Source organism: Gorilla gorilla, chromosome 4 (genome assembly GCF_029281585.2).
Source record: "Gorilla gorilla gorilla isolate KB3781 chromosome 4, NHGRI_mGorGor1-v2.1_pri, whole genome shotgun sequence".
Lineage (NCBI taxonomy): Eukaryota > Metazoa > Chordata > Mammalia > Primates > Hominidae > Gorilla > Gorilla gorilla.
In genome coordinates this window covers 50,107,198-50,121,546 of record NC_073228.2, presented here as the reverse complement: position 1 = coordinate 50,121,546, position 14,349 = coordinate 50,107,198, and the positions used below count along the sequence as shown (strand labels likewise).

General features: G+C 43.2%; 1 protein-coding gene across 6 annotated transcripts in view; it reads right to left on the bottom strand.

Moving 5' to 3' along the window:
* STAT3 (signal transducer and activator of transcription 3) overlaps positions 1–14,349 on the bottom strand; it is a 74,701-nt gene that overhangs the window by 34,620 nt on the left and 25,732 nt on the right. The gene's annotated exons all lie outside the window — the stretch shown is intronic.

The window sequence follows — 14,349 nt, the reverse complement described above, 5'->3', positions numbered from 1 at the left end:
AAAGATGCTCTGGGGAGGACCCTGCTTCTTTCTCCCAGTTTATTTTATTTTTAAAAAATAGAGATGGGGTCTCTATTTTTTGCCTGTTGCCCAGGGTGGCCTTGAACTCCTGGACTCAAGTGATCCTCCCACCTTGGCCTCCCAAAGTGCTGAGATTACAGGCATAAGCCAACACACCCAGCCTGTTTCTCCCAGTTTAGAACAATACAAACACATTCACAATCCCCACCTTGGGATAATCACAGCTCCTTTTATTTTTATTATTTTTTGAAGACAGAGTCTTGCTCTGTGGCCCAGGCTAGAGTGCAATGGCATGATCATGGGCTCAAGAGATCCTCCCACCTCAGCCTCCCGAGGAGCTGGGACTATAGGCACACAACACCATGCCACATTCATTTTTTAAAAAATGTTTCGTGAGACAAACAAAACATGCCCAGGCTGGTCTTGAACTCCTGGGCTCAAGTCATCCTCCTGCCTCGGCTTCCCAAAGTGCTGGGATTACATATGTGAGCCACCCCACCTGGCCACACATCTCTTTTACACTGGGATGACAAGTGGCTATTATGCCAGGTTCTAGAATCCATTATCTACCAGAGGTGTGTGAAATTAAAAAATTACTTAACTCCCAGATTTCTATTCCCTTGTCTATAAAATAGGGATAATAATTCCCACTCCTCAGAGGTATTGAGATATTCCTACAGCATCCAGCTCAGTGCATGGCACATAACAGATGCCCAACAAATGTCGGTTCCTTTCTTTCTACTCCACAGCCCTTTTAGTTATACACAGTAAACCTGTACTGTGGCCAAAATGTAGAAATTGGATGTTTGGGGTTGGGGGACAGAGCGCTAATTCCAAGACTACAGGTTTAAAAGTATAAATGAGGATCCAGGAAGATCTGCCTGAGATTCTCCTACTCAACAAATAATAACTATTTTAAAAATTGCTTAGTCTGGGACAACAGAGAAGGAAAGAAAAATGCTAGGCAAGGCATAAAAGTTGTCCCAGGTTCAGGAACATCCCAGTGAAATGCTCTGGTATGAGAAACCCAGCCAGCTAATTACCTGTAATCCTCTTTCTGAATAGCATGGGTCATGGAAATATCAATAGAGGCCAAGTTGTTTTAACAAGTTCTAAAATTAGGCCGGGCGCAGTGGCTTACGCCTGTAATCCCAGCACTTTGGGAGGCCGAGGCGGGCAGATCACCTGAGGTCGGGAGTTCGAGACCAGCCTGACCAACTTGGAGAAACCCTGTCTCTACTAAAAACACAAAATTAGCCAGGCGTGGTGGCGCATGCCTGTAATTACAGCTACTCAAGAGGTTGAGGCAGGAGAATTGCTTGAACCTGGAAGGCAGAGGTTGAGGTGAGCTGAGATCGTGCCACTGCATTCCAGTCTGGGCAACTAGAGCAAAACTCTGTCTCCAAAAAAAAAAAAAAAAGAGAGAAGTTCTAAAAATAATTACAAGTCAGAGCCAAAGATGAAGGTATGTACAGACCAAGGTCCAATGAGATGGTTCTCTGGGATAGTGAGAACATTTAATGAGAGACTGAACACACGCAAACATACTAGAGTTCTTGATTCTCAGAGAAGGCACGAAGAAGCACCTAGTTAGCACTGGCTTTTTCATAAAAATGACTGAGCAAACTGGCAACAAAACCAGCAGGTCTTCTGTTCTCAAGGCAGCAAATGTAACGGAATGAAAGGTGCGATCGTGGAACCTCTAACTCCTGCAACCTCTAACTCCTGGGCTCAGGCAATCCTCCTACCTCAGCCTCCCAAGCAGCTGGGAGTACAGGCAGCATTGCTGCACCTGGCTAATTTTTTTAAAAAAATTTTTGTAGAGATAGGGTCTTCACTGTGTTGCCCAGGCTGGTCTCGAACTCCTGGGCTTAAGCAATCCTCCTGCCTCGACCTCCCAAAGTGCTGGGATTACAGGCGTAAGCTACCGCGCCTGGCCTGGGATCAGGTTTTCTAACAGAACCTGAGAGGGCTGCACTTCTCCCTCCCTCTTTGGGGGACAGACTCAGAATACCCCTCTTGCTACTGTGAAGACGGCTGGTGGAGCTCTCAAGCATATATTCAGGGAAGTGCAGGTAGTACCTCCCAGCAGTCTTTACATTGAATAATTCATAATCTAAGGCAGCAGCATCCAACAGAAATAGAATACAGGCCACATATGCATTTTAAATTTACTGGTAGCCATACTTAAAAAGTTAAAAGAGGCTGGGTGCAGTGGCTCACGCCTGTAATCCCAGAACTTTGGGAGGCCAAGGCGGGCAGATCATGAGGTCAGGAGATAGAGACCATCCTGGCCAATATGGTGAAACCCCGTCTCTACTAAAAATACAAAAATTAGCTGGGTGTGGTGGCGCATGCCTTTAATCCCAGCTACTAGGGAGGCTGAGGCAGAAGAATCGCTTGAACCCAGGAGGAGGAGGTTGCAGTGAGCCGAGATCGTGCCACTGCACTCCAGCCTGATGACATAGCGAGACTCCGTCTCAAAAAAAATATAAAAGAAACAGGTGAAATTAATTTTAATGTATTTTATTTCATTTAATATATCCAAAATGTTATTGCAACATATGATCATACAAAACATATTATTATTTATTTATTTATTTATTTTTTGGAGACAGGCACTCTGTCACCCAGGCTGGAGTGCAGTGGCTCAATCACAGCTCACTGTAGCCTCAACTTCCCGGCTCAAACGATCCTCCCACCTCAGCCTCTCAAGTAACTGGGACTACAGATGCGCACCACATCTGGCTGATTATTTTTGTAGAGACGGGGTCCTACTGTGTTGCCCAGGCTGGTCTCGAACTCCTAGACTCATGCATCTCAGCCTCCCAGTGTGCCGAGAGTATAGGCTTGAGCCACCGTGTCCAGCCCACAAAAACTATTAATGAGATACTTTACACTCTTTTTTTGCTACGAAGTTTTCTAAATCTCCTGTGTACTTTACATGTGCAGCACAGCTCCAAGGTATTTTCCCTCCTCATGTATCAAGGGCTTAAATTCCACTGGTGAAAAAGCTCAGTAAAGCAAATAGAGAGAATGTCAGAATAAGGTATTTGCCCCAATTAGGCCAATACGCTTCTATAAATTAACTAAATATTCCAACAATGTTACTTTGTTGTTGTTGTTTTTGAGATGGAATCGCCTAGGCTGGAGTGCAGTGGTGCAATCTCAACTCACTGCAACTTCAGTCTCCCGGGTTCAAGCGATTTTCCTGCCTCAGCCTCCCAAGTAGCTGGGATTATAGGCATGCACCACCATGCCCAGCTAATTTTTTTTTTTTTTTGTATTTTTAGTAGACAGGGTTTTACCATGTTGCCTAGGCTGGTCTCGAACTCTTATCAGTTTAAGACCAGTCTGGCCAACACAGTGAGATCCTGCTTATAATTAATTAATTTAAAAATGTAGGCTGGGCACGGTGGCTCACACCTGTAATCCCAGAACTTTGGAAGGCCGAGGCGGGTGGATCATGAGGTCAGGAGTTCGAGACCAGCCTGGCCAACATAGTGAAACCCCGTCTCTACTAAAAATACAAAAATTAGCCGAGCATGGTGGTGGCCGTCTGTAATCCCAGCTACTCGGGAGGCTGAGGCAGGAGAATCACTTGAACCCGGGAGGTGGAGGTTGTAGTGAGCCGAGATGGCACCACTGCACTCCAGCCTGGGCAATACAGCAAGACTCCCTCTCAAACAACAACAACAACAAAAAAAGCAATGTTACTTGCCACCTTCCACCCTAAGATTCACCTGCCACAGGACAGATGCTGCCTGGGCAGTGGTACGGTACACTAAGCACTAGCCAGAGTAAAAGCAGTGGCTGACGTGCATACTATAATGCTGAAGCATTGTAACCATGGCATGTATTGACTGCCCTCCGTAAGAAATCAAAGGCCATTAGATCTCTCTTACAATATTTGCATTAGGGCCAAGTTAAAATCTGCCTCACATGGAGGTTGCAGTGAGCCAAGATTGTGCATCTACACTCCAGCCTGGGTGACAGAGTGAGACTCTGTCTCAAAAAAAAAAAAAATCTGCCTCATAGACTAAAAGCATCATGACCTGACTTACGCTATGCAAGAAGTGATGTGCATACAAAGAAATCTGCATAATATGCCAATTTATGTAGATTCTATTGCATACAAATTTACTGAAACTCTAAACCTACACAGTCCAGTATGGAGTCACTAGCCACATGTGGCTACTGAGCACTTGAAATGTGGCTGCTTCAAACTGAAATATGCTGTCAATATAAAATACACACTGGATTTTGAGGACTTAGTGAAAAACAGAAGAATGTAAAATATCTTGTTCATGTTGAAATGATAATATTTTAGATATATTGGGTTAAATAAAATATATTATTAAAATTAACTTCACCCATTTCTTTTTACTTCTTTTAATATGGCTACTAGAAAACTTAACATTGGTAGGGCATGGTGGCTCATGCCTGTAATCCCAGCACTTAGGGAGGCCAAGGCATGTGGATCACCCGAGGTCAGGAGTTTGAGACTAGACTGGCCAACATGGCAAAGCTCCATCTCTACTAAAAATACAAAAATTAGCTGGGTGTGGTGGCACATGCCTGTAGTCCCAGCTACTCGGGAGGCTAAGGCAGGAGAATTGCTTGAACCCAGGAGGCGGAGGTTGCAGTGGGCAGAGATCGTGCCACTGCACTCCAGCCTGGGCAACAGAGTGAGACTGCATATCAAAAAAAAAAAAAAGAAAGAAAGAAAGAAGAGAAAAGAAAAGAAAAAGAAACTAAAAGAAAACTTCATATTACATATGTGACTTGGATCTTATTTTTATTGAACACTGCTACTCTAGACAATGTAGCCAAAAAGCGTTGGTTCTCCTAAAAAAAAATGATTTAAAAAAAGAACCAACTGCTTTTTGTAATAAACTCCAGTGTTTAAAATTAATTTTAAAAACAGACTTTATTTTTTGAGACAGGGTCTCTCTCTGTCACCCAGGCTGGAGTGCAGCGGCAAATATAGATCACTGTAACCTCCAACTCCTGGGCTCAAGCAATCCTCCTAACTCAGGGACCTGAGTAGCTGGGACTAGGGGCACAAGCCACAATGTTCAGCTAATTTTTTGTAGTTTTTATAGAGACAAGGTCTCACTTTGTTGCCCAGACTGATCTTGAACTCCTGGCCTCAAGTGATCCTCCCACCTCAGCCTCCCAAAGTGCTGGGACTGCAGGCATGAGGCATCATGCCCAGCCAAAAATAGACTATCTAATTATTTGTCTTGGATACAAATGCAGAGGCATCACAGTCTACTCCCTGAAGATCCAAATTAAATCATGAAACAGCATCCCACTATACCTGCTCCATCATACATTAACACTGGGGTTATGCATGAATATTTGCATTTTCAAACTAACATATCCTAAAAACGTGTAAGTTAATGAAAATTATCTGATTCATTTCCAGTACATAACTAAGGATTTTTTGGTTGTTGCTATTCTTATTTTTAGCTGGGGACAGAGGAGGGCTAGTAAGTAGTACAATAATTGTGTTCTTTTTTTTTGAGATGAAATACTGTCACCCGGGCTGGTGTGCAGTGGGGCGATCTTGTGCAGCCTCCACCTCCCAGGTTCAAGCGATTCTCCTGCCTCAGCCTCCCGAGTAGCTGGGACTACAGGCATGCCCCACCACGCCTGGCTAATTTTTGTATTTTTAATAGAGACGGGGTTTCACTATGTTGGCCAGGCTGGTCTCAAACTCCTGACCTCGTGATCTGCCCGCCTCGGCCTCCCAAACTGCTGGGAGTACAAGTGCAAGTCATGGCACCCGGCCTGTGTTATTTCTTAAAACAGAAACCAGCTAGTAGTTTTTTCCATAAAATTAAAGCACCAGGCTGGGCACAGTGGCTAACACCTATAATCCCAGCACTTTGGGAGGCTGAGGTGGGCAGATCACAAGGTCAGGAGTTTGAGACCAGCCTGGCCAATATAGTGAAACCCTGTCTCTACTAAAAATTCAAAAATTAGCCAGGCGTGGTGGTGGGCGCCTGTAGTCTCAGCTACTTGGGAGGCTGAGGCAGGAGAATCGCTTGAACCTGGGAGGCAGAGGTTGCAGTGAGCCGAGATCGTGCCATTGCACTCCAGCCTGGGCAACAGAGTGAGACTCTGTCTCAAAAAAAAAAAAAAAAAAAAAAGAAGGCACCAGGGCACCAACAATGACTGATTTTATGTTTTACTTCTTAGTCTAATCACCATAGGTAATACTTTAATAGCTATTCTACAGGGGAAAATAAAAGTATAACTTAAAGCCAAAGACCAGGTAGTATTTTCAAGGAGAGAATATGCAAATACTTCCATAGTCTTCTCCTTATAGGCTGCTTAGCTACAAACCATATTTAATTAACAGCAGTCACAGGAGATGACTAGCCAAAGTGTCTAGGAAAATCACTGCCAAGCAGCTTTACTGTAACTGTTTTACTGGAAAAGACCTCAAAGAGCCCATGTTATTTCACAATTTCAATTTTGGTTTTTCAAATTACAAGTTAATCTAAAGAACTCCACTAAGTTCTAACTACATTACTTCATATCTACGGAATAATTCTAACCCTGTGGGTTTTTAAAAAAATTTTATTAGACATTCTAGAATTGGGCAACACTTCATTCAACGCCATAGGATGAATGTTCTCCCCAAGCCTGTGACTTAATAACTACTTCATTGAGCCCCAGAACACACAAAGTTATCTGAGGAGCAACTTGAGTGCCAAGTACCATTCTGGGTGCATAAGAGAGAAGACAATTCATTACTCCATATAGGCTGCCTTAGGACATTATATAGGGCTCAATTCAAAGCATTTACTCAGGTTAAGTCAGCAGATAGTAGATGCACTGTACAAAGGCAAGGTGGGTGTAATCCTGTTTTCTATAACTGAAGAGAAAAGAAAAAAATGAAACAGCAAGTAATCAAAGACTTTTCGGACTTTTCAAAACAGGAATTTCTCAGTCCCTTGGGGATAACCGACCAACAGCAAGTCATAAAACAAATAACTATTGTCTAATGGGGAACTTATTACCGTAAAGATGACTGAAAAAGTCTGTCCAAAGTTACAGTTCTCATTTATATACTTGAATCTAATGAAACCAAAAGATATATTGAGAAACACAGTCAAGACCACTTACAAAAGGGATTTACTACACAGCTTCATAAAACTTTTTAAAATTAAGACTTGTACTTCACATCCATGCACTAGTGGATTTACAACAAGGGTGAGGGAAGGTGGAAAGAGAGACGAAAATCAGGCTCATACAATAATCCAGAACAGAAAGTGATCTAAAGATAACTTCTGTTCCACTTTGCAATGTGTCATGACATTTTCCTTTGGGTACCACCTATACTTTTATTATAAATACATGCATTTTAAGTAGAGCATACCTGTGTTTTATCTGCTGCCTACACTAACCTCTTCTTTGCTGTCAGGAAAGGCCCAGTGATCAAGGCAACCAAAGTATAAAGAAACACAGAAGATTTCTTGCACTGAATTCTACAGGAACCAGTCCTTTTAAGAGATATGTTTGAAAGATTATAAAATAATGTTCAATGTGGAAAATTTAGAAAAATATAAAAAAGAAAATAAAAGATAAAAACATCCATATCCCACCATCCCACTATGCAGAACAAAAACTGACATGTTGCCAGGTGTGGTGGTCTGTGACCCCAGCACTTTGGGAGGCTGAGGGGGGAGGATCACTTGAGGCCAGGAAGTCAAGGCTGCAGTGAGCTGTGATTGCACCACTGTACTCTAGCTTGGGTGACACAGCGAGACCCTGTCTCCGAAAAAATAAAAATTGACATGTTGATGTAATTCCTTTAAATCTATTTCAGAATGTGTGTGTGTGTGTGTGTATATATATATATATATTTTTTTTTTTACATTGGAGTCATAGCATTAATACAGCTGCATATTCTTTTAAAGTTTATTGTGTAGTAAACATTTTTCTATGAAAAGAGTATTGTGTTTGTTTGTTTGTTTGTTCAAATAGAGCGGAGGTCTCATTATGCTGCCCAAGCTGGTCTCAAACTCCTGGTCTCAAGCGACCCTCCTGTTTTGGCCTCCCAAAGTGCTGGGATTACAGGCGTGAGCCACAGTACCTGGCCTGAAAAGAGATGTTTTGTTATTGTTGTTGTTGTTGTTTGAGACAGAATCTCACACTGTTGCCCAGGCTAGAGTGCAGTGGCACCATCTCAGCTCACTGCAACCTCCATCTCCTGAGTTCAAGTGATTCTCATGCCTCAGCCTCTGGAGTAGCTGGGATTACAGGCATGCGCCACCATACCCGGCTAATTTTTGTATTTGTAGTAGAGACGGTGCTTCACCATGTTGGCCAGTCTTGTCTCAAACTCCTGACCTCAGGTGATCTGCCTGCCTCAGCCTCCCAGGGTGCTGGGATTACAGGTGTGAGCCACTGCGCCTGGCCTGAAAAGAAATTTTTATTTAAAGCGCATAAAAGGACTATTTTGTTTCTATTGGTGTTTTCAATACAACCCTGCTAATCCCACTGAGGGCCACATAATTTATTTAGATTTGGAAACCTCAATTTATTTGTTCTCACCATACCACATTCTAAAAATAATCTGAAGTATCTGCAAGTAGATTAGGAAGGAAAAAAATGAGAAAAGTAAGAGAAAGCAATTCATGCTAGAGAAAAACATTCAATCTTCATAAAATTTTCACCATAGGATAAACAGCATAATGGATGACAGAGAGTCCACATTAAAATACTGTAGGCCAGGTGTGGTGGCTCATGCTTGTAATCCTTGGGAGGCTGAGGAGGGTAGGTCACCTGAGGTCAGGAGTTCGAGACCAGCCAGGCCAACATGGCAAAAGCCTGTCTCTACTAAAAATACAAAAATTAGCCAGGCATGGTGAAATACACCTGTAATCCCAGCCACTTGGGAGGCTGAGGCAGGAGAATCACTTGAACCCGCGAGGCAGAGGTTGCAGTGAACCAAGATGGTGCCACTACACTGCAGCCTGGGCAACAAGAGCGAAACTCCATCTCGAAAAATAAATTAAATAAATAAATAAATACTGTAGCTTTAAACCATTAGAGTCATTCATAATTTAACCATTCATAATTACTCTAGACATTAAGAATGGAATTTCAAGTTTAAAAGATAACTCAAAATAAGTACACTTATATAGTAAGCACACAATTTCATAGTTTTAAGTCCAAATAGTACCTTTGTAAGATTTAAGACTAGATACTTGCAATAAGAAGTCTATATATAAATCTAGTTTTGATTTCCTAAAGAGACAAAATATTAACACTTGAGTGCCCAATCTGAAACAAATTACTATAATTACTGTAATGTTCAATTACATATAACAGGATTTGCTTTAAAATTAAAAACCAGTGACGATCAAGCTTGTAAAAATGAACATCGATCTATAAGAAAACTTGATTTATAGTTCCCTACTAATATGACAAAATTTGAATATATGAAAGAAGTAAAGGCCAGGCATGGTGGCTCATGCCTATAATTCTAGCACTTTGAGAGGCCAAGGTGGAAGAGGGATTGCTTGAGCTCAGGAGTTCAAGACCGGCCTGGGCAACACCGTGAGACCTTGCCTCTACAAAAAAATTTTTTAAAAATTAGCCTAGCATGGTGGCCCATGCTTGCAGTCCCATGGAGGCTGAGGCGGGAGGATCACTTGAGCAGATTGAGGCTGCAGTGAGCTGTGATCATACCACTGCGCTCCAGCCTGGGTGACAGAGCTAGACCCCATCTCTAAAGAAGGAGCAAGAGCTTAACAAATCTAATTCCCTCTAAATTAAAAGTAACAAAACATGATTTGTCAATTACTGAGTGCACAGTTGATTGTTAAAGCTGCCTAAGAACAGGTCTGAGCTCTACAAAAACTAAAACTAAAACAAGAAAACCCACAAAACAGACCAAATTTGTGCATCAGATGACCTCCCCACTTGGGAACACTTCCACTTCCCCAACCAGACACATTCCTCTGTATCAGTGTGGTGTGGGGGAAAGGACAGTAGAGACGGGAGCTGGATGGGCCTGGGTGCAAAACCCTGCCTGACATTTATTAGCTATTTGTCTTTGGGAATGGTATTTCACTACCAAATGGGCTTTCTCTTCAGTAAAACAGGGAACTCTCTCTCCTTTGAAGAACTGTTGTAAAGTTAAAATCAATAATGGTTGTACAGCATCCCTCCATGCTGGTGCTGCTGGTGCCAGATCCTCAGAGCTGCAGTTATTGTTCCTTTCCCCCAGGGTCTCCCTTTCATGGACATTTCTTACTTTTTTTTTTTTTTTTTTTTTTTTTTGAGATGTAGTCTCGCTCTGTTGCCCAGGCTGGAATACGGTGGGCACAATCTCAGCTCACTGCAAGCTCCGCCTCCTGGGTTCACACCATTCTCTTGCCTCAGCCTCCCGAGTAGCTGGGACTCCAGGAGCCCGCCATCACACCCGGCTAATTTTTTGTATTTTTAGTAAAGAGGGGGTTTCATCGTGTTAGCCAGGATGATCTCAATTACCTGACCTCGTGATCTGCCCACCTCGGCCTCCCAAAGTGCTGGGATTACAGGCGTAAAGCCACCGCACCCAGCCAGATATTTCTTATCTTAAACCCATTTCCTTAGTGTCCTGGAAAGCAGGTTAATCCATCAGATTCACTAGGGGTTAAGTTTGATAATCACTAATCAGCTTTCCCTGCTAAGTAAAATACATGCATTTCAATGCACACTCTTATCATATCGGGAGGGAAGGAGTTAGTGATGCTGTGATTTGGCATGTTAATTTAAGGAGAGAAGGGAGGTCAGGAGAGCTGGGTGGTGACCTGATCAAATATCTCCATACGTATTTCACCTAGGATGGCTCTAGGTCCTAAAAAGAGTAAAAGGTGAAAATACTAAGTGATATTCAAAACAAAAGAAAAAGATGAAAAATAAGAACCTTGGTTAAAGAGCAGTCGAAATAAGTAATGATTATAGCTATAATTTATATAGCACTTTTTACGAGAGGCCAGGCACTGTTTTAAACACTTGACATACTTATTTGCTCATTTCATAATTGTAACAACCCTATCAGATAGGTACTATTTTTATCCCACTTTACAGAGGAGAAACTGAGGCACAGAATTTTAAGTGATTTGGCCGGGTGCGGTGGCTCACGCCTGTAATCCCAACACTTTGAGAGGCTGAGGCGGGTGGATCACGAGGACAGGAGATCGAGACCATCCTGGCTAACACGGTGAAACCCCGTCTCTACTAAAAATACAAAAAATTAGCCAGGCGTAGTGGCGGGCACCTGCAGTCCCAGCTACTTGGGAGGCTGAGGCAGGAGAATGGTGTGAACCTGGGAGGCAGAGCTTGCAGTGAGCTGAGATCACGCCACTGCACTCCAGCCTGGGCGGCAGAGCAAGACTCAGTCTCAAAAAAAAAAAAAAAAAAAGATTTTTAAGTGATTTATCCAAAGTCACAACACAGGTAGTAAAGGCATGGAGCTGGAATCATAACACACAGTCTGTTTTCGGAATGTCTGTTCTTCACCACTATAGGAGTCTTGTTTTTTCTTTTTTTTAAATTAGAGATGGCGTCTGGCCATCTTGCCCGGGCTGGTCTCGAACTCCTAGGCTCAAGCGATCCTCCAGCCTCAGCCTCCAAAAGTGCTGGGATTACAGATGTGACCCACGGTACCCAGCTACTACAGGAGTATTAGAAAGTGGGAATTTTGGCCAGGCTCAGTGGCTCACGCCTGTAATCCCAGCACTTTGGGAGGCTGAGGCAGGTGGATCACCTGAGGTCCGGAGTTCGAGACCAGCCTGACCAACATGGAAAAACCCCATCTCTACTAAAAATACAGAATTAGCCGGCCATGGTGGCACATGCCTGTAATCCCAGCTACTCAGGAGGCTAAGGCAGGGGAATTGCTTGAACCTGGGAGGCAGAGGTTGCAGTGAGCCAAGATTGTGTCATTGCATTCCAGCCTAGGCAACAAGAGCAAAACTCCATCTCAAAAAAAAAAAAAAAAAAAAGAATTTTAGTTGATTTTTAAGTAACCCACAAACCAACCATTGTAACTAGCCAATGTGATCTTATGGTATTTTAATAGACATACTAGTACTTGGATTTTGAAGGATCTAGTAGTCTAGCTGTAACAGACCCACATCTGGATGCTATTCTAATTCTGTGTATCAAAATTGAAATGGAACACTAAAACAACCAAACACATCCAGGGAGGGACAACCAGGGTGTGAGGAGTTGAAGACCTTGAACATTTTGCTCAGCAAGAAGATGCAGGCAACAGGAGTGAGGTTAGGAGAGAAAAACATGAATTACAGAAGAGTGGCCCCTCAAATACCTGGAAATCTGTACGAGAAAGGATAAATCACTCTAGGACTAGAACCTGTCTCCTCACAACATCTTCTCCCAAATTCTTCCCCATGAAGTAATACAGAGGTCTCCACCCTGGCTGACACTAAAAAATATATACAGCAAGAAAGATGCCTGGGAACCAAACCAGTGCCAAATTGGAACCTCTGAGAGTGGGACCAGGTTTCAAATTTTGAAAGCTATGGCTGGGCATGGTGGCTCACACCTGTAATCCCAGCACTCTGGGGGGCCTAGGTGGGTGGATCAGCTGACGTCAGGAGTTCAAAACCAGCCTGACCAACATTGTGAAAGCCCACCTCTACTAAAAAATACAAAAACATTAGCAGGCATGGTGGTGGATGCCTGTAATTCCAGCTACTTGGGAGGCTGAGGCAGGAGAATCTCTTGAACCCAGGAGGCGGAGGTTGCAGTAAGCTGAGATCATGCCATTGCACTCCAGCCTGGGCAACAAGAGCAAAACTCTGTCAAAAAAAAAAAAAAAAAAAAAATTTCCTCAGATGATGCTAAAATGAGGCCAAAGAATAATAAATTTTTTCATGATCATAAATAAATATAACAAGAACCTCGAAATCAGAGCAGAGATCAGGGCTCAACTCTGAAAACGCCTCAGAATCTCCTGAGGAGCTCTACAAAGCCAGATGCCAGTTCTTAGCCCAGAACTAGCAAATAATAATCTCCAGGGTTCTAATGAAGCGGTACACTGTAGAGACTGTACAAGGAGACCACGGCAGAAGAGGAGGCTGGAGAGGGCTCTCCTGTCAAGATACCTGCACTTTCTTCCAAGGGCAATGGGGTAAGTCTTCGAAAAGCTTTAAACAGACAAGTGATAGTTTGATTTACATTTCAAAAAGATCCCTCAGGCTGCAATAATCCTGGTGGGAGGTGGTGGCGGCCCAATTTAGGTAGCAGCATTATAAGTGTTTTGAGGCAGACATCCATCTTCTGTGACATTAAAGAGCTACATGTGATGGGACTTGGTGACTGACTGAAGGGCAAAGGTGACTCAGAGAAAGGGAGGAGTAAGTGACAACCTCCCAGGTTCCTGTGGCATTTGGTGTTCAGATGGCGGTCACATGCTCAGCATGGTAAATGTCATGGCAGGAGTGCCAACATTGAGAGGGCAATTGGGCCACATAGTCTCTAAAAACTGTTTGTTCTATAAATTACTGTCAGGCTCGACTCCCTCAAGACATTACAGCCACAGCAACTCAAAATAATACTGTAGGAAAAGAAAGTAGATATTTAACCAAAAAGGGTTCAGGGTTTGTACTCCAGCTGACTGGTAAAACCTGCCATCCCCTCAGGAAAAGAGGCAGAGGCAAGAGAAAAATCAGGCAGAAACATCAGAGCCAAAATGCATAGGGGGCCATGGCAAGAGCTGTTAACTGTCTCCCAACATCTGTGTGCTTGCCTCCAGGCCATTTTCCACACTGTGGGTAGAGAGACCTTTTCAAGACACAAACTTGATCTTGCCACACCCTTACTTAAAACCCTCCTGATGACTGCTCTGTTCTTAGGCTAAAAAACAAGATTTGTTATCTTAAGGCAGAATAGCATGGACTTGAATCCTGGTTCCACCACTTCGATCACTTAGCGTGTAGCTAGTGCCAGTTATTTATCCTCTTTGTGCCTTAATTTCCTTATCTATAGAAAGGGGAGAGAACAGTGCTTACCTCACAGGGTTGCTGTACAAATTCATCGAGCTAATGAACACGTAGCACTCAGGAGCCCAACAGCGTGCAGCATGTAAGTGTTTGTACTCATTACTAGCATGACGAACATCCTGGCTGGCTCTGCCCCTCTCGTATGGCTGGTACCAGCTGGTGGCTAAGTTCCTGGCACTCACTCTGCTCCTTCTTCAGGTCCTCAAAAACACCAGGCTCCTGCCTGCCACTGGCCCTCACACATGCCTTCCTTCTATCACCATCACCATGACTTGCACCCAAGTACTGTGAC